General features: G+C 40.8%; 1 pseudogene; it reads right to left on the reverse strand.

The window, feature by feature from the left end:
* Positions 1–455: 455 nt before the first annotated feature.
* LOC123812506 overlaps positions 456–25790 on the reverse strand; it is a 204241-nt pseudogene continuing 178906 nt past the window's right edge.

Below are 25790 nucleotides of genomic sequence, written 5' to 3' on the forward strand. Positions count from 1 at the left end.
GAAGAAGAATATCCCCATCTGCTTGCAGGCGGAAGAGCAGGAGAGAGGTGAGTGAGGCGCAGCGCGGAGGCGGCGGGGACTGGGGTCCGGGCCGGGGCCGCCCCCGGTGCCTCCCTCTCCCCAGTTCCCTCCCGAAGTGTTCGCCGACCGACGGGGGAGGGGCGCCGCGCCCACTGGTGTGGCGGGCGAAGCCAGGCAGCGGCGTGCGAACTCAGATTTCTTTTTGGGGGGGGGGCGCGGTGGGGCAGAGGGGGGGAAAGGGATGGTGGTGCAGCAGCCAACTTCTCGCTTAGAGAAAGATATTTCTGGGGAAAACAGAAGGGGAACTTCAGCTTCTCCAGGGCTCGCTCACACGTGGAGCCTGGAGCGGCTGTGTGCGAGGTGGGTGCTGGAGGTAAGGGTTGAGGGGCGGGGGGCGGGGGCTGCAGTGCTTTAAGTGACTTTTCAAACTTTCCTCATCCTCCTGCGGCCGCCTTTGCGGTGTTCTCGCCGCTGGGTGAGCTTCGATGGTGCTGCCAAGCCCAAAGTTGCTGGAGACTCTGGTTGGAGGAGGAGGAGGAGTTGGAGGAAGAGCGCGGGGGCGGGAAGTGGGCGCTGCCGCAGGTCTCCGGAGGGAGTAGGGGGAGGTGGAAGGCTGACGCTAGGCTGAGGGTCTGGGACTGGGAGTGACTCCTGGAAGATGAGTTATGCCCGAGCGTAGTCCCGGCTGTCAAGTTAATACCGCAGGACTGCGGGCTTTTCACAGTTACTGTCTATTTTCTTTGAAAAAGCGGCTCTCCGTGCCAGGTTACTTGTAGATCTTTTGTGCTTGACCAGAGTGCTGGGCCCATTGCTTTTAAGTGACTTAAGGAGAGGAAAGTTGAAGGCCTTTTGCACCTTAAAGGCTTAGTGCTGTTGAGGTCGTTTCATGGTGTTTGGTTTGTGCCGAGGTTGGCCAGGGAGTTCAGCTCGGTAACCTGGATATGACATGCTGAGTGCACCAGAATTTCCAATACAGGCCCCAAGGGGCTGGCGAGGTGTGCGCCGTGGCGCTACTAGCATCCGGAGGGACCCTGGCTGGCAAGGTCCACCAGGGTTGTTCCCTGCTCCTCCCACCCCGGCCTGCCTGCCCTGGCTTCCAGGAAAACGCTTTAGACTTGGATGGGTTTCAGGACGCTGGCTTCTCCTGGGCGATGGCTACAGTGGGCGCTGAGGTTAAAGGGTCCTGCCAGGGTAGGTGGGTGAAGAAAGCAGGAGGCCAGTCTGGTGTTTGAAGGCATAGTTGTCAGGGAAGCTTACTCCAGCAGCTTCATGATTTGGTATGGAGGGCGGCTCGGTTATTGAGCATGCCAGAAGTTTCGGGCTTTTGAAATAATGCTTACTACTGAAGGGCCAATGCATGGTTTCCAGTTTTTCTCTAGGTGGCACAACCTGTCTGGCTTATATCTTGTTTAATGACTCAGGGAATTCATCCTTATTAAACCACTTCCTTAATAGAAATGTGTGTACATTTCCAGCACATTTTCTGGTGAGCGACTTTATGTTTAGCTACTCAAAATGCATCCCAGGCTTAGAAATGCTTTTCCCTTTAGTTAACTGTATCTTGAAATTTGCATATAGTGGTGCCAATTTATAACAAGGTAAGAGCACTAAACGCAAGCGTTCTGTCAAGCATGGAGTGAACGTCACAGTGCACTTGGTGTTACACGTATCTGTCTGCTAAAGAAAACACCGCAGTGCTGCCAACACGTTTAATGGGAGTGCTGAAATGAGTAGATTTTTGGATTGGGACAAAATGTACCTTTTAGAAATATATGGTAACTTTGAAAGGCAATCAGCTCATCTGTTTGGTGGAGGTGAGACTGAATTTTCTCCAGAACGTGAAAATCTGAGTCAGAAGCTGTGTGTTCTGCCATGTCTTCTCCCACGGGAGAGAAAAGGGGACCTTTGTTAGTCCATGTCTTTTTTCACTTTAAAGCTTTCTTACTTTTTGCTTGTATTATGTGGTGCTTTTCTAATTGGTATTGCTTTTGTTTATGATGCTTCTTTTGGAGGTTCTGCTTCAGTGGGAATGCATAAATATGTGTGTTTTGTTTCTTAAAATCTCCTACTTTGTGTTTCAATTGTGTGTATACATATATAAAGATATTTAAATTAACTGATTTTTAATGCATGTGTCAGAGCACACTGCTTGAGACTGGCTTATCTTTTGAAAGAATTTTATTGTAAAGTAATGAACAATGTTTTCTATTTGTATTTGAAATCAGATTGTATTTAATTTTTTTCTTTGGAATTTACAAATCTAATTGATTCAGATAGTATTGAGTCAAGTTCTTGTTAAATATAAACATAAAGATTAAACTGTCAGGCTGGGGGACAAACATATTTTAAATTTTGTCTGAGCGAAACATTGACCAAAAAGTCAATTTCTAATATGTTACCATTAAATTCTAAGGTTCATTGTACTCGTATAACCATTGCTCTTTCCGAATTCTGTACACTCAGTGTACTTTGAAATATTTTGAAACCCATTATGGAGACTGCTCTTAACATGACGTTTTTTAATGCAGATTTTATTGAGCTAAATCTCTCTTTGAAACTTAATGCAAATTAATACAGGCTGCTAGCTTCTTTAAGGACCACATATTTGAACAAGTATTTCTCAGTATTATCAATACTGAGAAATTGAGTACCAATCTCAACTCAAAGATTCAGAAACTCACTTTCCTGATACTGGCACAGACAAAGAGAGGTTTGGCCAGTCCGTATAAACTCATGTCTTACCTACACAGAGTTTGTAACTTGGGTGTGACACGAAGGCCTCTGTGAAGATGGTCCTGAGCAACTGTGGCTACTGCGTGCCGTGCGGGGCAGGGAGACTGCGGTGCGTGGTGGTTGCAGCAAATGTGGTCGCTTCAAAAATGACATGTTAAGATTCACTCATGTACAGCGACATACTAGTAAAATTCAGGACACGTTTCTCTGTCCTCCCCTCAGTTTTCTGCCTGAGCTGATAAACCTGATTCATTTAAAACCACCTAATACACTTTTGGGTGAATGTTTTGGGAGAAGTAAAATGATTCTGAAAACTGTTCTGTTTCATATCTCTTGCAATCAAATTAAATTAAGTAATTTATTGTTTAATCTTCTTATTAGCTGATCATACATAATAGGAATATAGTTGTTAAGGAATATCTCAGTGTAAAGGGATAGATTCCTTAGTAATTAATAATGCCTTCCTTCTGCCTTGTATGCATACAAACATGTATACAGAGTCCGGCACAAATAACGCCCCCTTTTTTATTACAAAATCTTTTATTACAAAATCATAAGTATGTAACATAACAATATCACACTGAAGCACACCATATCACATTTAGGTGAAATGTTCAAATTAAAACTATAAATTATTATACCCATATTGTTGCCCTGCCAACCTCACTCAAGCAGGCGTTACTTGTACCAGACCCTATATATTCGCCAGGGGAAAGTGTAGGCATTTTGTGTAGCTCCTCTTCCTCTAGCCTTTCTGCTCTTCTCATAAGTTTTGGAGGATTACAAGTGAACTCAGGAAATTCTCTTTAGGCTTCTTTAGGAATTACTGTGTTTGAGATTTTGCTTCTGTTTTGTTGAGTGAGAATATTTGGATCTCTTAGCTATAAAGAATTAGCTTTTATAAAATATCTATGAGAAAATCCAGGGGGCTTAAGCAGTGTGCCTTTATTATTGCATTGGTCTGTTTCATTTTCCACATCATGAGACGATCTAGTGACTCTGCCACACACAACCTGCTTAATGAAAAGTCCAATTTGAAAGTTGAGTTTTGACCTGGGAGTGACGTGGGGAAAAGAGCGGAAATCAAGCACGTGGAGAGTCTGCTGTGTGTCAGGCACTGTGCTCCATATTTCTCATGCATCGTTTGGTGCAGCCTTGCCTGTAAGGGGGGTCTTATTATTATTTACCCTGACAGATGAAGAAGCTGAGCATCAGAGAAGGAATAATATTTAACTAAAGTTGCAAAGCTGAGAGTTAGGGCTCCAGTTTCTGAAGAGATAATTCAAAAAAGTTAAATTTCCTAAGATGTTTTTAATTATATCTCAATGTAACATCTTATGAGTTTTTTTGAACAAAATTTTAATAAACTGCACCAAATTTTTCATTAGAAGAGTTTTTAAATTACATATATTTGGAAGAGGCTTCCAGAGTATATTTTGGGCTTTTGACAAACTGACTTTGCTACATAGTTTTATTAACTCTAACCATAAGCACTGAAACACTAACATATTTTTAAGTAGAATTATTTGACTAAACTTAACTCATGTAAGTGAGTGGTTTTGCCATCAAAGATTTGACATAATTACACAGTTTTCTTTCTTTTCAAAAAGTATTTGTCTTGAAGGCAAGAATTAACAAGAATTAGGTATTCTTCCTTAGTGCAACAAACTGGGAAACTACTATATTGTGCATTTGCTCTTTTTCCAACATCTTATTTAATTAAAGCCATCCATCTGAACTCTCAGCCTGACCGTCTCTCAGAAGGCCCAGTGGCCAAAGGGACTTGAGATGCTGCTTCCTTCTACGGCAGCCTGATCGAAAGAGTGGTGTCTATGGTAATTGGTAAAGGATATTGAAAATTGAATATCATGACTTCTAGCGTCGTTATATTAAATGCTGGTGATGGCTGATGGTAGAAGGCATTTAGGATTTGATCAATTTATTTTCAGTTAAATTATAATAGTAGTTTAGTAATACAAAGTGCAGCAGTAATAGTGATACAAAGTAACACATCTAACAGAGAATGCTATTCAAACGCTTAAGCAGAACCTGGTTGTCAATGTCTTGTTTTATCATTTATTGAAGTGGATTTCTTCTTAAATTCAAAGGTTTTCTAGTATAAAAATGTGTCAATACACTTCCTTATTCAAGAAAACTGCAAGTTTAGGCATGTCAGTGGCCAAACGGTACTATCAGTTTTATGGGAAAGTTAACATTCTTTAAATATGTCTATCAATTAAAATGCACTCAATTGATTTTCTTACTGCCTTTCATTTCAACAGTGATTAAACTTTAAGCACCAAATCAGGTGTTGAATAGCATGTGATGATGTGGCTCCTATCCTACATAGATTCCTTAGCCACACCCACCAGAGAGGTGGACCACAGGATATGGGAAGTTGAATAGCAGTGTGTTTAAATCCACTTCAGCACTTCTAGCTCTTTTTTACTATGCAGAGCCATTGTACTCTCTTCTTTAAGATGAGGACAAGTACCATCTTCCTCATGGGAGGAATAAATGAAATTAACAAGTGTGGGGGAATTTATGGCTGTAACTTGCATAGTGCAGGGAATTGCCCATTAATTTTATATCTTGACATAGATCTGTAAACTCAACACCTCAAGGTGTCCTGATGATGAAATGATAATTTTCTTTTTTTAAAATTTTATTTTAATCATTGTTCAAGTACAGTTTTCTCCCTTTTACTCCCATTCCAGCCCACCCACCCAACCCTCTGATAATTTTTATTCTTTAAAGACTTCATTTAGTAGAAAAAAAAGGCCAGTGTTTTATTAAAAGCTACACTGAAACACAGAACTTTAAAAGGCCAAGGTCTCTGATATATTCTAGTGTGATTCTCATGAAAAAGAAGAAACTCCAGTGTAGAGAGAAATGTATCCAAGGCAACATTTTGTGCATTAAGGAAACATTTATTGGCCGCTAACTGCCATGATGATACTAGAGATGAAGAAATCGTGGCTGTCATTTTCGAGGAGAGTCCTTGATAAGACAGATGATCAGGTACAGCAGATGAATGCTGAGGGAACAGAGAAGAGGGGTGGACTGTGCCGAGGGCAGGTGGGAAGAAGGAAGATTTTAAGGACAGTTCTCGGAGGAGGTGGGGAGCAGGTGGGACAGAAGAAGTGCTAAAAGATTTGAAGGAAGGGGAGGAGTTTAGCTGGGATGTGAGGACAGATACTTCAGACAAGGGGCATGGCATGCTCCTAAGTTCTGTGGAAACAAATATTCCAGGAGCCACTACTTGTTCCTTAAGGGGGTGAAATATAGAATATGCACATACATATTGACTGTTGAATATGAATATGCATTTCCCCATGAAATGGGGAAAGTGGGAGAAAGAAGATGAAACTCTCCAGCCAGCTTTGGAAGGACCTTATAGGCCAGATTGAAGAGTTCTGATTGTATCCAGCAAGTGATGAGGAATTAAAGGAAGGACTTCCAAGGAAGAAGTGAAGAGATCAGATTTGCATCTTAGGTCACCTTGGCAGCAAGGGGAAAAGGGAGGGAAGGAGGTAGGGTGGGGATTAGGTAAGGGGCTGCCGCCCTGTTTCAGGCCTTGCAGAGATACTCAGGAGGCGACTTGGTGAGCAGGTGAATGTAGGAAATGTGGAGGTGTAGGTCTTTGGTTTAGGTAGTGATTAGAATCAGAGTTGTATCTGGAGACCCAGTGCCTTGTTACAAAGCCTGGTATTCTATCCACCACATATTGCCTTTCCTTTCCCTGTCCTCCCAAATCTATGTAGGGGGAAAATACAAACATGATCTGGTAGAAAAATGTAAAAATAGAGGACCACCAAAGTGGTTGGATACCAGCCTGGACCATGATGCTAGCTTAATATACATTAGTTTTTTTGTTTCAATTATATGAAATCTATATGGTCTGTAATCCTAAAGGAAAAATAATTATTATTCTGTGCATTTAATCTCCTAAAACTACTTTGGAATTTTAAGTGATTTTTTTTAAACTGGAAGAGAGAAAAGTAGTAATTATTTTATAGAAATGTCTTCCCTAGTAATAGAACTTGGTGTATTTAAAAATTATTAGTAAAATTTAAAATACTTTTTATACTGGACTCAAGAAAACCAGAACTAAAGTTTTCTCTTAGCCGGGTTCCTGATTATTTGGTCTAGGCACAAACTGCTTGTCTGAACCGCCCTTTTCTCATCTGTCAAGTAAGGAGGATTCTTGGTATACTAACAGCCTGGGGTTATGTTGCTGGTGAAAGCTATCATTGTTACATGGTTACATTGCAAAGGGAAAAAGTTGTTGAAAGACAGATTCTTAAAGTACTTTTGTCTATGAGTTGGTTGGTGCTTTCTGGATGGAAGCATTATCTGCATAACTTATTTCATAAACTGGAAATTTTCATTAAAAAATCTTAATTCTTAGTCTTCCAAAATGAAGTTCAAATATGTTACGTTTCCTCCGTAGGCTTCTGTTTATAATAAAATAACTCAAATGATGCTAATTACAATACATAGCCTCACAGTTCCTGAAGGCAGCCTCTTTCTTGGCTGTGCTTGGAAAAATTCAGCTCAGATGCTTAGTGGACCTTGCCTTCACCCTCTGTCCTCCATTCCTGCTTCTCCCCAGTCCAGGCTTCTGACTCCAACCCAATACCCAAGATAGCCTTACTTCTCTGATCGAAATCATGGATGGAATCATTCTAAGGGAGGTCCCCACTGCCGACCTTTAAAGTTTATTACTCTATTTAAATATTTACTAACATAAAACTAGTACTAAACTCCTAGTGGTTATAGTTCTCACCCAACCACAAAACCAAAACAGAATTTACAAATGAAATACAAACAAAAGTACCAAAAAATCAATAACTTTAGTTAACATTTATTTCGTGTAACTTGATATTGTTTGCTGGAAACTGAATTCCCTCTTGCAGTGTGAATATGGTACTTGCTCCTATGGAAAGGAATATTGTCTTTTTTTTTCTTTTTCGTTGAACTCCTATGGAACTTTGGTTTTAACAGCCTGTTATCTCTTTGGGCATGGGCACCTCATTTACATGCAAAGTCCTCTATTCTCATTGGTCTGTTTTGTAACATTGTGATACTAAGTACAAAACCCAGCATGACACTGCAGTTGGTGGCAGTATTAGGAAGCATGCTGATCCACATTAGTACTTTTGAACTATTTGTGGTAGGGGAGGAGTCTTTTTTTTTTAAAATCTCAGTCTGGTATACAGTGCTGAAGCACACTGAGTGTGCCATGTGCAACTCCCACGTGTGTCTGGCCAGCCCTGTGCTTGTACATGTCCGGTTCAGTGAGATGAGCTCATTCCTCAGAGGCTTAGATGATGGGCAATGTCAAAGTGCTCTAGGATTTCTAGTCACCTGCCCTCATTTCCAGGACTCATCCAGCCACGGACAGGCCATAAACACAGTTCTGCCTGGAGTTGTCCACAGATCACATTTCTTTTTAAAAAATTGTATTTTATTTTAATTTTTTAAAAAATGATAATTTATTTCCTCTATTTTTTAATGGTTTACCTGATCAGTTTAGTCTTTTCTGTATTTTTTCTAGTGATATTTTATTGATTTTGCTATTATAGTTGTCCTGATTTTTCTCCTTTTGCCCCCCTTCACTCAGCACCCCCCACTCTCCCAGGCAGTCCCCCCACCATCATTCATGTCCGTGGGTCATGCATAGGTTCTTTGGCTACTCCATTTCCTATACTGTACTTTATATCCCCATGGCTATTCTGTAACTACCTATTTGTACTTCTTAATCCCCTCACCTCTTCACCCATTCCCCCACATGCCCCTCTCATCTGGCAACCATCAAAACGCTCTCTGTACCCATGATTCTGTCTCTGTTCTTCTTGTTTGCTTAGTTTGATTTTTAGATTCAATTGTTGATAGATATGTATTTGTTCCCATTTTATTGTTCACAGCTTTGATCTTCTTTTTCTTAAATAAGTCCCTTTAACATTTCATATAATAATGGCTTGGTGATAATGAACTCCTTTAGTATTTTCTTGTCTGAAAAGCCCTTCGATTCTAAATGATATCTTTGCTGGGTAGAGCAATCTTGGCTGTAGGTCCCTGCTTTTCATGACATTGAATATTTCTTGCCATTCCCTTGTAGCCTGCAAAGTTTCTTTTGAGAAATCAGCTTGACAGTTTTATGGGACATCCCCTGTAGGTAACTAACTGCATTTCTCTTGCTGCTTTTAAGATTTTCTCTTTATTTTTAACTTTAACATTTTAATTATGATGTGTCTTGGAGTGGGCCTCTTTGCATCCATTTTGTATGGGACTCTCTGTGCTTCCTGGACTTGCATGTCTATTTCCTTTACCAAATTAGGGAAGTTTTCTTTATTATTTTTTCAAATAGATCTCCAATTTCTTGCTCTTTCTCTTCTCCTTCTGGCATACCTATGATACGAATGTTGAATCACTTGAAGTTGTCCCAGAGGCTGCTTACAGTATCCTCATTTTTTAAATTCTTTTTTCTTCTTATTGTTCTGATTGATTGTTTTTTATTTTTGTTTATTTGTTTGTTTTTTTGCTTCATTATGTTCCAAGTCATTGATTTGATTCTCAGCTTCATCAATTCTACTGTTGTTTCCCTGCAAATTGTTCTTTATTTTTTTAATTAGTGTATCTTTTGTTTCTTTTGATCCTGATTGGATCTTTTTTTTAAAGATTTTATTTATTTATTTTTAGAGAGGGGAAGGGAGGGAGAAAGAGAGAGAGAGAGAATCAATGTGTGGTTGCCTCTCACATGGCCCCCACTAGGGACCTGGCCTGCAACCTAGGCATGTGCCCTAACTGGGAATCGAACCTGTGATGCTTTGGTTTGCAGCCCACACTCAATCCACTGAGCTACGCCAGCCAGGGCTTTGACTGGATCTTTTTTATGCTGTTGAGGTCCTTACTAAGTTCCTTGAGCATCCTTATAACTAGTGTTTTGAGCTATGCATCTGACAGATTGCTTATCTCCATTTTGTTTAGTTCTTTTTCTGGAGTTTTGATCTTTTCTTTCATTTGAGTCATATTTCTTTGTCTCCTCATTTTGGCAGCCTCCCTGGGTTTGTTTCTATGTATTTGGTAGAGCTGCTACATCTCCTGAGCTTGGCAGTGTGGCCTAATGTAGTAGGTATCCTATAGGGTCCAGTGGCACAGCCTCCCCTATCACCCAAGCTGGGTACTTGAGGTAAGCCCTTTATGTGGGCTGAGTACTCCCTCCTCTTGTAGTTGAGCCTTGGTTGCTGTTGGCAGGTCAGTGGGAGGGATTTACCCAGGCCAGTCAGCTGCAAGAACTAGCTATGACTACTGACCACCAACATTTGCCCTCCATGGAGGATCAGCTGTGCAGGGGCATGGTGGTGCTCCAGTGTGGTCTGTAGTTGTCCACTGGGAGTGTAGGTTCTGAAGTTTTCCAGGTGGGACAGGGCAGGGTGAGCCCCCACCTGTGTTTCACCCAGGGTCACCTTCTGGAGCTGTAATGTAATCTCAGATGTCCGCTACTTGTGCTGGGCTTGGAGGTTCCCAAGGGAAGCCAAGCTGTGAATCTAGGCTGGTTCTTGCTAGTGCCAGGTCTGGGGCCCCTTAGCAAGAGGTATGGGAATCTGGGGGCTCACTCAGCTGGCTGTTGCTTGTTTGATAGGCTTTAGTAAGTTGTGGAGCATGAACCAAGACCAGCCATTAATATGGAAAACCAGCTTGGGTGGACCTGTAAGTTGGGTGGGAATGAGACTGTGGGGATCTCCAGGGTGGGGTAAACAGTGTTATCCAGGTTGATGGAGTCCCAGTTATGGGACCAGCCTGTCAGCCCTGTGGCTTTGTGGAGGGAGGGTTCAGAAATGGGACATTGGCTCACCTCTCTATCTTGAAGAAGGCTGTTTCCCAGCTCTAGCCTTGATGCCAGACACTTCAGTTTCTCCGTATATGCCACTGATGCCTTTTGAGCTGCTACCCCGGTACTGGAGCTCAGAGGGAGCGAGCAAGTCTGATTAAGTCTGTGTGTGAGTTCTTTAAGAGGAACTGCTTGGGACTCCAGAAGTTTCTTCCCACAGTTCAATCCCCACTGGTTTTTGCAGCCGGAAATTATGGGGGCTTATCTTCCTGGCACTGGGACCCTGGGCTTGGAGGTCTGGTGTGGGGCTGGGGCTCCTGGCTCCTGAGATATCCCTCCTGAATTTTTATTTACCACATGGTCTGGATGTGGGACCAGCTCATTTTGCATCTCTGTCCCTCCTACCAGTCTGGATGGATGTGGTTTCTTTAATTCTTTAGTTGTTACACTTCTATTCAACTAGATTTCTGACAGGTCTGAGTGATGGTTGTTCTATATTTTAGTTATAATTTTGATGTGGTTGTGTGAGAAGGCAGTCTGCGTTTAGTGATGCCGACATGTTGAATGGACATCCGGAATTTATCCAGGTCACACGTCGAACAGTACTGGGTTAGAATATGTTCACGTAGCTGGGATTGGGAAAAAGAGTTTAGAAGGATAGGAGTATGTTTGTATAAATATGTATAGTACTTTTAAGATGTACATAATTTATTTTCTATAGCTGCTTTCATCTCACCTTCAAGATCTCATTCCCACTGAAGATGGAAAACATCTCATGATGGATCTGGAAGGTGTTATGCTGAGTGAAATGTCTGTCAGAGAAAGACAAGTATCATATGATTTCACTCATACGTGGGCTCTAATGAACAAAATAAACCAACAGACAAAATAGGAACAGACTCATAGAGAACAGACTGACAGCTGTCAGAGCAGAGGGGGTTGGGAGCTGAGTGAAAAAGCTGAAGAGATTAAGCAAAAAACAAAACAAAACAAACAAAACCTCAGAGACAGGGTCAACAGTAAGATGATTTCCAGAGGAAAAGAGGGCTGGGGGAAGTAGAGGAGGGTGAAGGGGGGATAGATGGTGATGGAAGGAGACTTGACATGGGGTGGTGAACACACAGTACGATATACGGATGATGTAATAGAATTGTGTACCTGAAAGCTATATAACTTTATTTAACCAGTGTCATCCCAAAAAATTCAATAAAAAAGAAGAAGGCAAAAAAACACAGCACATTAGTCTCTGGTTTGAAAACTCTTTGGTTGATTCTCTTACTTTTCAAGGATTTATTCTTCTCTCATTCATAAGATGGCATTTGGGTGAAGGGGAAAGCTCATTATTCTCATGGCACTGGGTGAAGGGCATTTTATTCACTGTGTGACCCTCGCTGAGTTCACTGCTCTGGACTTGGCACACGTTGTGACTGGGCATTGAGCCCTGGTTCCAGTGAAGTGAGACTGTTCCCGTTTGGTCTTGTCACCTTGGTAGCTGGACCTCACCATTGTGTCTGATGGCACCTTCTGCAGATATCGCCACTCTATTGCTCCAGTGCTGTGTTGAATGCTGCCTGTGTAACGAAGGGACTGTCATGCTAGATGATGAGTGTTATTGGTCAAAATACTCGCTAATGCTCTTAAAGCTACACAGGTGTTACTTTTTCCATCCTTTTGCACTTGTCAAGGAGCTCTGAATTCTTCTAGGGTTTTGGGCACTTACATCTGATCTTTTGTCTCCTTCCCCTCTCCTTCCCTTTTCCCATTCTCTGTTGTACCAGATATCTGGAGTGGCTTATGTGACTTAAAACCTTTAAACTGGAAGGGACAGGGGTCAGAAGGGTAAATAAATGATACAGGGATGAGTCCTGTTTTCATCGTTAGGTGGGCACCTCTCCTTAAGATCTGAACATCAGGGAAGAAAGAAATAGAGAAGAACTGTCAAATAGCTCCGAGATGATGTAGCTTGAAGCTGACAAGTAATTTCAGCCAATACCTTCCACAACTCTACCTTGTATACAAACCTTTCTCCCTTAATAGTTTATTTTAAATATGCCCTTTATATTTTATCAGTGGGTGTGTGAACATGAGAACTGACATATTCTCAGGTTCAATCCTGAGAATAACTATAACTATAGTGTGTATTATCTATTAGATATTGATGTATTTTAAAGGTTTACTTTGTATTTTGAATAAAGACGTTTAGACACTAGATATACTAAAGACTTTGTGTATGAGTTGATATTACAGTGAGTAATTTGGCCCTGGCTGGTGTGGCTCAGTGAATTGAGTGCCAGCCTGTGAACCAAAGGATCACTGGTTTGATTCCCAATCAAGGCACATGCCTGGGGTGTGGACCAGGTCATCAGTAAGGGGATGTGCGAGAGGCAACCACACATTAATGTTTCTCTCCCTCTCTTTCTTCCTCGTTTCCCCTCTTTCTAAAAATAAATAAATAAAATCCTTAAAAAATTAATAATTTGTTTTTTTACTGGTGAAGTGTTCATTTATTCTAGTTTCATGACTGTTAAATATAGCAGACATAATGACAATTTGACACAGAGTTTGACAGCATAAATTACTAGAGTTTATGTCTTTTTAAGGCAACAGTTCATCATTTGAGAAAAAGTTAATATAGTTTTCACCTGCTAGTACGTTAAAAATAACAACAAAACAGTAGAAAATAACATAGGTAAACATTCAGATGATAATGTAGTATTTATTTGCCTATTTTTCTGACATATAATCTGTGAATAGCTTTCCTCTTTGATATCTTTTAACATCAAGTATTTATATCTCCTGATACTGATATTCAGAAATTCCATTGAAAAAGACTGGGAGAAGTGTGCTAATATCTTCATGAAGTCAAACTCGGTCACAGGATTTCTATGTTGCCCTCTTTAGAAGTGTCAGGATTCTCCACTAAAAGATGGTGGCATTTAAAATTAGATTTTTCAGATGAATTCAAGTGTTTCTTTTTAAATGTATAGTTTTCTAGTAAATGCAGAGCACATTTTCATTAAATGAAAACCTTGAACAAGGCAATATAAATTTAGTTTCTTTGTTACTATTTCACTTTATTCCTCCTATAATTTTAGTTAGTAGAATGAAAATTTGCCAGGCTAGAATAGACACCTGTAGTGCTCCATCTGCTGAGATAGCACCTCATCTGGCTTTGTTAGTGATCTTAAATGCTAATTTGTGTGTATATATAAAAAATCCCTATCACTGAGGTGTATCCCTGGTTTTTTCTTTCTTTTTTTTAAACCATTAATTGCATAAAAATACAGAGTATGATCTGGACTCTGCATTCAACGACTGCATTTACTCAAAACTCTGTCCTCTCAGCCTCTACTGATTATACTACTGATAAAGGAGGGAGGACGAGGTATTTGTCAGCTCAGCTCAGGTTTGCATAACAAAATACCACAGACTGAGTGGCTTAAACAAAAGAAATTTATCTTTCACAGTTCTGGAGGCCAGAAATCTTGGGTCAAGAGATCACCGTGGTCAGCTTCTGGTGAGAGGTCTCATTTCAGGTTGCCAGGAGCTGCCTTTGCACAGTGTGAGCTCACATGGCCTTTCCATGGAGTGTTTGTGAGGTAGGGGGATGGAGAAAGCTCTTTCCTCTCTCTTCTTATAAGGACTCTAATCCTGTGGGATCAGGGCCCCACCTTTATGACCTCATTTAACCTTACCTGCTTTTTGGAGGCCTCATCTCCAAATACAGCCACACTCTGAGGGTTTCAATGTATGAATTTTGGGGGGATACAATATTCGGTCCATTACAGACAGGAACAGAAGATTAATCAATGGCTTCTATAATGTTCCTATAAATTTCATCTTTAAATGTCTGGAAACTGCTCCTTCTCGGCAAAAGGTGATGCGCTGCTTTTATCATTATGGATCCAAAAATTTTTTTGACAGTTTTCCCATTGAGTATCTGTGTCGCCTGCATTTGAATCTAGACTTTAACCAATTGGGCATGCTGGAAGTGATACTCTGTGAATTTTGTGCATGGGATACAAAAGACATGCAGCTTCCCCCTTATTAGCTGGAACAGTTGTGTTGAGATTCCTGAGCCACTAAATTAAATGGCTGCCCTGCTTCCGACTACCCTGAGGCCACCATGTGAGGAAGCTAATTCACCTGGAGAGGCCAGGTATAGTGCTCTGGTTGGCCAGCTTTGTCTTCAGTCTTCCCAGCCCAGACACGAGACATGTGAGTAAATGAGTCTTTAGATGATTTCAGCCCTCAGTTATCAGAGTTATCCACAAAACTATTGAGTTTTCACAGCTGAGTCCCTAGATAACAGAGAATAGATAGATACAAGCCATTCTTATTGTGTCCTGTCCGAATTCCTGAGCCACAGAATCCATTAACATAATTAAATGGTTTTTAAAAGGCAGCTAGGTTTTGGGATAATTTGTTTCACAGCAGTTCCTTCTCTGTCATTCTGTTGCATTCCCTGGCACTCATTGTTGGTGTCTAATCATTTGGCTTCTCTGGGGCACACATTAAATACACAAACACTAATGAAAACTAATGAGCAAAAAAAAAAGGTTTAAGTAAATTTACGAGTTTGTGTTGGGCTGCATTTGTAGCCATCTTGGGTTTTGGTTTGGGCACCCTGTCTTCAGTCTCCTGCATTAACTTCCCCTTCTCCTTGCTGTAATTGAAAATAAATTCAAGGTGCATAAAAGGCTTAAATATAAACAATGACACCATTAAAGTCCTAGAAGAGAATGTAGGTAGGAAAATCTCAGATATTTCATGCAGAAACTTTTTTACTGACATGTCTCCTAGAGCAAGGGACATAAAGGAAAGAATAAACAAATGGGACCTCATCAAAATAAAAAACTTTTGCACAGCTAAAGAAAACAGTATCAAAATAAAAAGAGAACCAACTGTATGGGAAAACATATTTGCCAATGATATCTCAGACAAGGGTTTAATCTCCAAAATATATAAAGAACTTACACGACTCCACTCTAAGAAGACAAGCAACCCAATTAAAAAATGGGCAAAGGACTTGAACGGACACTTCTCCAAGGAGGACATACAGAAGATCCAAAGACACATGAAACAATGTTCAATATCGCTAGCTATCAGAGAGATGCAAATTAAAACCATAGTGAGATACCACTTCACACCAGTCAGAATGGCCATCATAAACAAAGCAACAAACAACAAGTGTTGGAGAGGTTGTGGAGAAAAGGGGGACCCTAGTGCACTGTTGGTGGGACTGCAGACTGGTACAACCACTATGGAAAGCAGTATGGAACTTCCTCAGAAAATTAAAAATGGATCTGCCTTTTGACCCAGCAATTCCACTGCTGGGACTATATCCTAAGAACACTAAAACACCAATTCAAAAGAACCTTTGCACCCTGATGTTCATAGCAGCACAATTTACGATAGCTAGGTGCTGGAAGCAACCTAGATGCCCATCAGTAAATGAATGGATCAAAAAACTATGGTACATTTACACAATGGAATTCTATGCAGCAGAAAGAAAGAAGGAGCTCCTACCCTTTGCAACAGCGTGGATGGAGCTGGAAAGCATTATGCTAAGTGAAACAAGCCAGGCAGTGAAAGACAAATACCATATGATCTCACCTTTAACAGGAACCTAAACAACAAAACAAAGAAACAAGCAAAATATAACCAAAGACACTGAAATAGGGGACAGACTGACAGTGACCAGAGGGGAGAGAAGAGGGAATTTCAGGGGAGAATGGGAAGGGTTTACAGGAACAAATATAAAGGATACATGGACAAAAACTAGGGGGAGGGTGGTAATGGGAGGGAAGTGGGGAGGGGTGGGTGGGTGGGCTGGAATGAGAGTAAAAGGGAGAAAACTGTACTTGAACAATGATCAAAATAAAATTAAAAAAAAAAAAAGAAACTTGACTCACCCTTAGGGGATTGCTTCCTCTGTGCCCTCTCAGGTGGTGGCAGTTTTCTTTCACGTACCCCTGGAGGCGGGTAGAAGGTCCTTTTGTTCTCCTTTGCTACTTCCACACTGTTCTTCCCTCCTTTCCAAAAATCTCTAATTCTGAATCTTACGACATCACACTGCACAAACCACTGTTCCTCCCTCCTTGTCTGAGTCACTTCAGTCTATGCCCATTGTAACTCCTGGCTCACTACCACTTGTTCCCATACTACTTCTGTCATAATTCTAAGTGACTTCATTATTCACATAAATTGTCTCCCCAGTTTCTCGGTTTCTCAGTCCTCTCTCCTCCTTTCTTTTAACTGTTATATCCACCACTGTACCTCAGCTACTCATTTCCACGGCCACACTCAGACCAGCAGTTCTCAGTGAGGTCCAATGGCCTCTGTGGGTCCCTAAGGAACTTTTCAGAGATTCTCTTAGATCAAAAACCATTTCAATAATAACAATAATAGCAATAATAATAATAATAATACATCACTTGCCTTCTGAACACTCATTTACTTGAGAGTGCACAATGTAGTTTTCCAGGGACTGTGTGATGTGTGATGAACATCTTCACTCTGGCAGCTAATGGAATGTGTACTTGAATATTCTTGTATTTAAATTTTTCTTCTCTTAGTTTTAATATGATAAAGATTACTGAATATAACCCACATAACCAAATGTTTTTTGGAGTCCTTGCTAATTTTTAAGGATGTTGTAAAGCCACTGGAGACCAGCATGTTTGAGAACTGCTGTGCTGAACTTTGCTGTTACAGAGACAGCAGCCCACCTTGTTTCATCTTTAAGCACCCTGCTGTCCAATCACTCTCTCTCTCTCTCTAACTCAGTCTCTGTCCTCCTGACTCCAGCAATCCTTCAGGCCCACTAGGACCTGAAATCCACAGACTCTGCTCCCTTTTGTGCTATTCTACACCCCTCTCACATCCTCTTCTTCATTTCCCTTCTTCACAACTTAAATTCCTTCATGTATTTTATCATCAGTCTAGCGGTTGTACTCTTAATGTCCTCTTCCCTCTCTCATTTTGTAGGATTCATTTGGAACACCCGGTTAAATCCAACACTGCCACTGTAGTTTGTGCCTGTGTACTTTTATGTGGTTGGAGAAAAACACTCAGTCAAGCTGACTGGTTTCACTTTAATTTCATGATCAGTAATCTCAGATGGGCCTTCAGTGCTGCCGGGTCTTCCAGCTGTTTCCTTGGTCATTTCATTCATGACTTCTCCCTTAGATGATGAATACTTCCCACTCTCTCCTCTTCCCTCAAATCTTTTTTAAAAAAGATTTTACTTATTTTTAGAGAGAGGGGAAAGGAAGGGAAGGAGAAATGGAGGGAGGGAAATGTCGATGTGCAAGGGAATCATTGCCTCTCACATGCCCTCAACCAGGGACCTGACCTGCAACCCAGGCATGTGACCTGATCAGAAACCAAACTGGCGACCTTTTGGTTTGGAAGTTGTCACCCAACCCACTGAGCCACACCTGTCAGGGCCCTTCCTCAAATCTCGAACACCTCCTCTTCCATTCTCTCCCTCAGCTAAAGCCTCTGCTTCTTATTTTACTTACAAAATAGAAGCAATTAGAAGAGAACTTCCACTTGAATTTGTGCTCATGTAATCCTGCCTTCATTCTTGTTACTGTGGTTGAACTTTATTCACTTGGCTTCTAAGCCATCATAGTGTATTCTCCTGATTCTTCATCTCATTTGGTGGATTTCCCCTCAGGTCCCTGCTGTCTAAATATCTGTATGCCAGGGTTTGGTCTTTGTGCTTCCTCTTCTTCCATGCTCATATCCGGACTCATCAATATGCTGACCTTCCCAAATTTGAATGTCCAGCCTAGCTCTTCTCCTGAACTCCAGGCTTCCCAACTCACTTTTCAACCTCTCCATTTGCATGTCTAACAGACAAGCATCTCACCTCACATATCTGTAATCACACTACTGATTCTGTCCCTCAAACTTGCTCCTTTCTTGTGTACCCCATCTTGGTAAATGACAAGTCCATTTTACCCCATGGTCATGTCAAAGCCCTTGGTATCTGTCTGGGCTCCTTTATGTCTCTCACACTCTACATCCAAAATTTCAGGAAATCCCATTGATCCACCTTCAAAATATATCTAGGATCTGCTCATTGTCACCTGCCTCTACCACGTTCAACTCAGTTTGATCCACTATCATCTATTTGCACCTAGATTATTGCATTCCCCTCCTAACTGGTTTTTCCATTTGTCCCCTTGTCTTCTATTCTCACAACTATTTTCTGCAGAAAAGCCACAGTACTCCTTTAGAAATATCTCAGGTCTGCTCCAAACTGTTTCATGGCTTCCTGTCTCCCTCAGAGTGAAAGCCAAAGTATAATGCCCTACATTACCAGGCTTGTTACCCACTTGTCCTTATTGCCTTGTACTCAACCCCCACTTACTCTGCTTCCGTCACACTGGCCGTAGGAACACCACGTTTGCTCACGTCTCAGGGTCTTCCTCTGTACTTGTGCCGGTACGACTCCCTCTCTGACCTTCTTCAGGTCTGCAGGAATGTAGCTTTCCTAGTGAGGCCTTCCCTGCCTATCTTAATTGAAATGGTGACCTCCCTAACATTTCTCCTCTTTCTTGCTTTATTTTTTCCACGTTTATTTTATTTACTTATTTGTATACTATTTACTTATTTATTTGTACACTTTGTGTGGCTATTGTTAGTGCAAGCTCTGTGAGGGCAGGGATTTTCATCTGCTTTGTTATTGCTCTATTGCCAGCACACAGAGGAGGATTCCGTTCATGGTAGCTGCTCAGGAAACATCTAATGATGTGAGGCTCTAAGGCAGTGTTACTTAGAGAGTCAGAGAAGGGATTTTCAGATGATGGAGTCATTATGTTCACATTTAGGTTTTCCATTACCTTCAAAGTTTATGTTTGAGTTTTGAGCATCTTGATGCAAGGGGAATAAGAACCAGGAAAAATTTTAGTACCATATTATTTTTGGTCTGTCCTTTGGGGTTGAAAAAGAATCGGGGACCTAAATAGACTATTCTTACTCCAAGAGAAGAAGATGGCAGTGGAGCAGGGACATTCTCTTCTACCAATGGCGATCTATGGACTGGCTCTTGAAGATGTTCTTTCATGTCTAAAGCTCTAAATGTTTTCTGCTAGAATTACCCTCTGTTGATGATATAGTTGATGTCTTAAAGCATAAAAATGATAAAGGGGTGTTTTACAGTGAAAATCTTTTTCTTGATATTCTAAGACATGATTGCTCTGTCAATTGGTAGCTGTGTTGTAGTTTTCTTTTCTGTGTCCACCCTGCCAGCCACGATGCAAGGCTTGATGTAGATATTTAATATTTCTTAAATGGATGAATACCTGAGACAAAATGAGTTAGTACTATGAAAAATTATGCTAGGAAAAGGTTAGGCTAATCTTTTGCCCTCTATTTAAATTCAAAAGCTATGTAAAAGTCAGTAGTATATTACCACCCAGTACCAGGACATATCACTGAATTATATATATCATGCAGTTGTTTTAAGTGAAAACTAATTTTTATTTTTATTATATGTGGCATTTGAAAAAGGTTTTCTAAGTACAAGGTGTTTTTTTAAAAACAAACAAATCTGAATACATATTTTATTATCTCTCTCTCTATATATATTTTAAATTTGTGATTTTTAGAAAAGAACTGAAGGCAATATCTTTCTAATAGCCTTCTTTTGTCTCTATATAAACCTAATAGGTTTTACCAGTGTGTAATAACATGCCAGTAAAATGAAGATTAGTATAGTTTGCCCTAATTTTTCTAAGCCAATTCATTGTACTCTAATGGAGTGAAATAAAAAATGGTCTTTAATTGAATAATTTATTATGCCATTTGTTTTTTCTTAATATCAAACACAGGAAGTAGTACTTAATCAACTTCTTTGCTTATTACTGAAACCAAAGGACTTCATAGTATATGGCAAGCCTATTAGGGAATGCTCATATATTTTTTAGGGAAACATTTGTAATGTTATTATATAGCATCATTCTTTGTTCTAAGGCTGCACTGATATATACACGGACTCTTAACTGCATCATATTTTTAAGATACAGTTGATTGCATGGTGAATAATCTCAAATTTCAGCATAATCATGAATCATACTTAGATTAAGGCAGTTGGTTTAATGCAATAGTTTTTGCCCCCAAAGCACCTCTTTAACAACTGATTTTCCCAGACTCCTGTTGCATCTAAACTGTCATTTCTTGTGATTCAGTGTTTCTTTAATCTTAAAGGATCTCTGTTCTATTTCTTTCTAAATTTCCAAAGTATTTTCTTGGTTTCTCCCCTTACCCCCCCCCCCCCCAACATTAGAATGTCAGACTCACAATCAGGTCTACTACTTCACTGTAATTTTTTGTAATGCCTGGCCCAAAATCTCAGGCATTCAACAGATGCTAGTTGATTGATTGATTGATGTGAGCCCTGACCCCTCCTGTGGCCTGTTTAACCCAAGGAAGACTCCTGAGTGAACCGAAGGCCCTCATGGACTCTTTGTCATGTCAGTGTGCAACAGATGAGGAAAAAATTGTTAGTGGTTAGAGTTTTACTTTCAGTTATCACGGGAAAACAATTTAGGAAACTTGACTTTACTGCAGGCTAGTTAGAGATTTGAGCTTTTGGAGTCAGAGTTGGATTTGAGCACTAACTCCTGCACTAAGTGGCCCTATGGCTTTGGACAAACTATTTGACTTCTCAGTTTCTTCCTTTGTAAATGGACCATAACGGCACCTACTCTGCAGGGTTGTAATCAATTTTAAGAGTGTCCATAAAAGTCACTGTTAGTGGTAGGCCCTCAGTAATGATAGCTGTGTATAGAACTGCGAAATCTAAATGAGTGTGCTAATTGCAAGATCATATACAAGAGGAAGTCTAGGTTTTCATGTTCTTGTGAGTGGTGCAATTACCTGAGGATTGCTTTAGAAGCTAGATTCCAGGATGTTTTTAAGATCCCTGTATTTCATGAGAAGTAAGAGTGATGTTCACAAATTTTTCATGCTGAACTAATTATTTGGTAGCACTGTAGCAACTGGGTAAAATGGTTGAAAAAAAATTATGCACATAACCTAGATATTGAAGCTGATGTGTCATATGTAAAGACTCTAAACTCATTGTGGAACTATGTTTACCTGGGTAAAAGGATTGATTATAAAACCACGACTGTTTGTTTCATTGCTGGTGTGTGGTTCAGCCTGACATCAAGCTCTTGAATCAGAGTTTCCCACTTCTTCTGTCAGTGACTTCATTTGAAGAGTACTTTTGTTCAGTGTGAGGCTTTTAATATATGTTAAACCAAGACAAATAATCACACATCAAACAATTTATTATCTTTCAGGATACAGAACCTGCAAAGATGTGATGATTTAGATTACATCAATACTTCAATTACAGAAAAATACAAAACAAAACCAAACAAAGCAAAAACAGCAGCATGTCTGTAACTTGAAGTTGTGGAAAACCTAACCTGGGATCTTAGGGGATTTCATTGCCAGCCCAGACCCCTTCTGCCACTGGACTTTGCAATATTTACAGCCAGTTAGAGCTGCCTGGCGTCCCACTCTACTGACTGTGAGATGTACTTCCTGGGCCCCCTGTGCTCATTGTGTGGCCCAGTTCAGAGTCTCCCAGGGAAACCTCTGCCTGGGAGCACCTCATTTGTTACTGAAGTCGGCATTGGTGGTCCCTTTCCCTTAGTACTCAGTCCCAATCACAGTGGAATTAAGGGTTCTGCTGTCAGGTACCAGTCTAAATAGATGCTGCATATCACTGAAATAGCTCAGGAACATGGTGTTAGTTAATTCAAGCCTTCACCCATAACCCTCCTACCATGGTGGATAGACTGTCAAGCGAAATTTAAAATAATCCCTCTGCAGAGTGCATTGGTCTTGCCCCCGGTTAATGCACATTGAAAAACTGGCCTGTCTGGGAAACAAATGATTGGTGTCTGCAGGGATCCCACTACCTGTTGTGGTCCAGCACAGCTCTTGGTGCTTGGGGTAGACATTATTGCCAAGTCCCTCCACTCTATCTTTAGGGTCTGCTGGGGTCCCTGCTCCTATTCTTGGTTCTTGGTTCCAGGATGCTGGTGTTTATTTCTTAGTCATACCACCACATAGCCTAAGTCCTGCCAACACCCTTGAATGCCTTCTGCCTGGCCTGTGACTTCTCCAGTCATTTGTCCCTTCCTGTGTCCCAAGTGTGTGCTTTTTCTAGTGTCTTCCCAAATCTCAGAACACTGATTTTACTTTTTATAAGGATCCAGCGTTTCCCTGGTTCCCTCCTTTCTGTCTGGGTACCCCAGACAAATGCTAACCTTAGCTTCTTTCTCTGTCTCCTTTGAAAACTGAAACTTGAAGAATTTCTCAGAGTGTTTATGTATATGAAAGTTCATTGTGCCTCTGGTGTTTGGGTGAGTTGAAGAGAAGGGGTAAAGCAATACACAGTGGTTGCATTTATTTGATCATATGAGGTTGTCCAGAAGGTATCCAGCCATGTACTATGACAAATAGAGACATTTATTGAAGAAGACACAAGATACAAGAAACACTATACATAAGACACTGACGCCTCAGTCCCCTTCAAAGTAGGCACCTTGGGACCTCACACAGTTCTCCCAATCACCATCAGTTGCCCTGTCGTATTTTCCTGAACCTCATCAATGGTCTGAAATCTCTTCCCTTTCAAAGGTGATTTTAGTTTTCGGAAAGGCCAGGAGTCTCAGGCTGCCAAATCTGGGCTATAGGGGGGCTGAGTCACCTGGGTGATTGGATGTTTTGCCAAAAAACTCTGCATGAGACGTGATGCATGAGTGGGCACATTGTTGTGATAAAGCTGCCAGTCACTAGTTGCCCATAGCTGCAGCCTTCTGAATCATCCTAATAGTTTCTGTGGAGGAATGTTCTAGGTTAATGCAAAATTTGATGCAGAGTCATTGCTATACTAAGTCATTTTGAATGTGATGGTTACACAGTACACATACTCACTCTATGGCGTCCACCCCCACTCACTAGCACAGTGAAATTGTCATTGTTTATATTTGCACATTATAGTCTACTCTCCTTGACTGCAAGGTTATATCAATGTCTCACAAACTATTCTTGTTCTGTTAACTATGGCTGACCTTTTCCAGACAGATCTCATTGGACTTGCTGTTGGAGCATCTTGGTAGATAATATAGTTCAGAACTTACCTGGAGAAATGCTGCCAAATAGAGTAGTTGAGATATCGGGGCTTGGAAAAATGTTAACGCAGGTGTTATCCCTTCAAACACTGAAGAGCATCAGTGCTGTAGACAGTGTATGATTTTTAACTTTCTCAAGTTTTCTCTGTACTAATGTCACTCTAATTAAAATCTCACACTGGCTGGTGTGGCTCAGTTGGTTGGAGGGCCCTCCCATGCACTGAAAGGTTGTGGGTTTGATTCTTAGTCAGGGCACATGCCTAGGTTGCAGTTCCGTCCCTGGTTGGGGTGTGTACAGGAGGCAACCAAGCAATGTTTCTCTCTCACATTGATGTTTCTTTCTCTCTCTCTAAAACCAACAAATGTATCCTGGGGCAAGGATTTAAAAAAAAGTCTTTCCTCTCAATTCTGATATTTGGTTACTGACTTTGCCCTTCCTGATTGCTCTTTTTTTCTCTGTTCAGCAAATTTAGCATTTATTGGGAACCTACTACATGTCACATGCTGTGCTAGGTGCCAGAAACACAAATGTGAATAAGCTAGCCTGCCCTTGAAAAGTGAGTTACGGTGTAAAGTGAACATTTTATAAAGCTGGTTCTATATCAAGCCAGTTATTTTTCCTCCATTTCTGGCCTAAGACTTTTGTTTTTTAATCCTCACCTGAAGATATGTTAATTGATTTTAGAGAGAGAGGAAGGAGGGAGGGGAGAAAGAGAGACATTGATATGAGAGAGAAATATTAATTGGCTGCTTTGATAGACACCCTAACTGGGGATTGAACCCACAACCTAGGTATGTGCCCTGATTGGGGATCTAACTGCAGCTTTTTGGTGTGCATGACAACACTCCAAGCAACTGAGCCACCTGGCCAGGGTGACTGTTTTTTATTTTATTTTTTAAACAGGGTTTTATTCTCTTTCCACTCCAAATCATAAAGAATCCCCTTAGAGCAGAGAAAGAATTTCTGAGCATGTTACAAAAAACTGAAAATAGAATAAACTATGAATATTTAATATTTTTATACCTTAAACTACCACAAACAAAATTAAAAGGCATGTAGTAAACTAGGAAGAACATTTGTAACTTAAAAGACAAAAGTTTACTATCTATAAGGAAATGAGCACATAGTCGCTTTCTTTCTTTCTTTCTTTCTTTCTTTCTTTCTTTCTTTCTTTCTTTCTTTCTTCCCCTCTCTCTCTCTCTCTCTCTCTTTCTCCCTCCCTCCCTCCCTTCCTTCCTGTAGAAAAGAGAATGAGTCTTTTTTTCCCCCATAGCTGAGATAGCAAAAGAGATGACTTCTTGCACATGTTACATTCAGCCACCACTTGGAACAGAACAGGCCAGAATGTCACAGGTCCAGAGCAAAGGACCAACAGGGATGGTTTTTGCACAAGCAAGGTGAGTCCCTCAAAGGGGGTCGTGGTGATACAATGGCGATGAATATTCTGAATCCATTAAAAGTTCCAGACGGGTATGCAGACCAACAGTTTGTACCAGCGCCCCTGGCCTCTGGCTTCCCTTATTTCTGCTCCTGTGGCTTCCATGGGTGCACCAGCTAGCAATTTACTTGGACCTCTTTCATCTTTTATCTTTTGTGCCTTCAGCCTGTGATAGGGAAACACAAGAGTTAAAGATTTTAGCTTTAGTTATAGTTGATAGGCTTAAGTGATTAATGCGTGTGGAAATCCATTGTTTTGGAAACTAGAATACATGACCATGTGACTCCAGGAGGTAGACAAGCAACTCAACCTTTGTGCCCCAGGGGACCTGCAGGCAATTGAGATGGTTTCTGAGCCATTGTGTTCCAGGGAGGGCATGTCCCTGATGCATATAAAGAATTCTTGATCAGTAGATAATGAAATGCAGTCATACCTTGGTACTCATCAGCTTCAGACCTCATCAAACCCTGTACTTGTCGCATTTTGATGAGAAAAAAATGTTTCAGCACTTGGTGCTTGCTCGGCACTCATTGTACTTGCTAGAACTTGTATGACTCACGATGCTGCCACACACGAAATGTTCAGGCATGGCTG

This window comes from Phyllostomus hastatus, unplaced genomic scaffold (genome assembly GCF_019186645.2).
Source record: "Phyllostomus hastatus isolate PE091 unplaced genomic scaffold, TTU_PhHast_1.1 phas_scaffold_93, whole genome shotgun sequence".
Taxonomy (NCBI): Eukaryota; Metazoa; Chordata; class Mammalia; order Chiroptera; family Phyllostomidae; genus Phyllostomus; species Phyllostomus hastatus.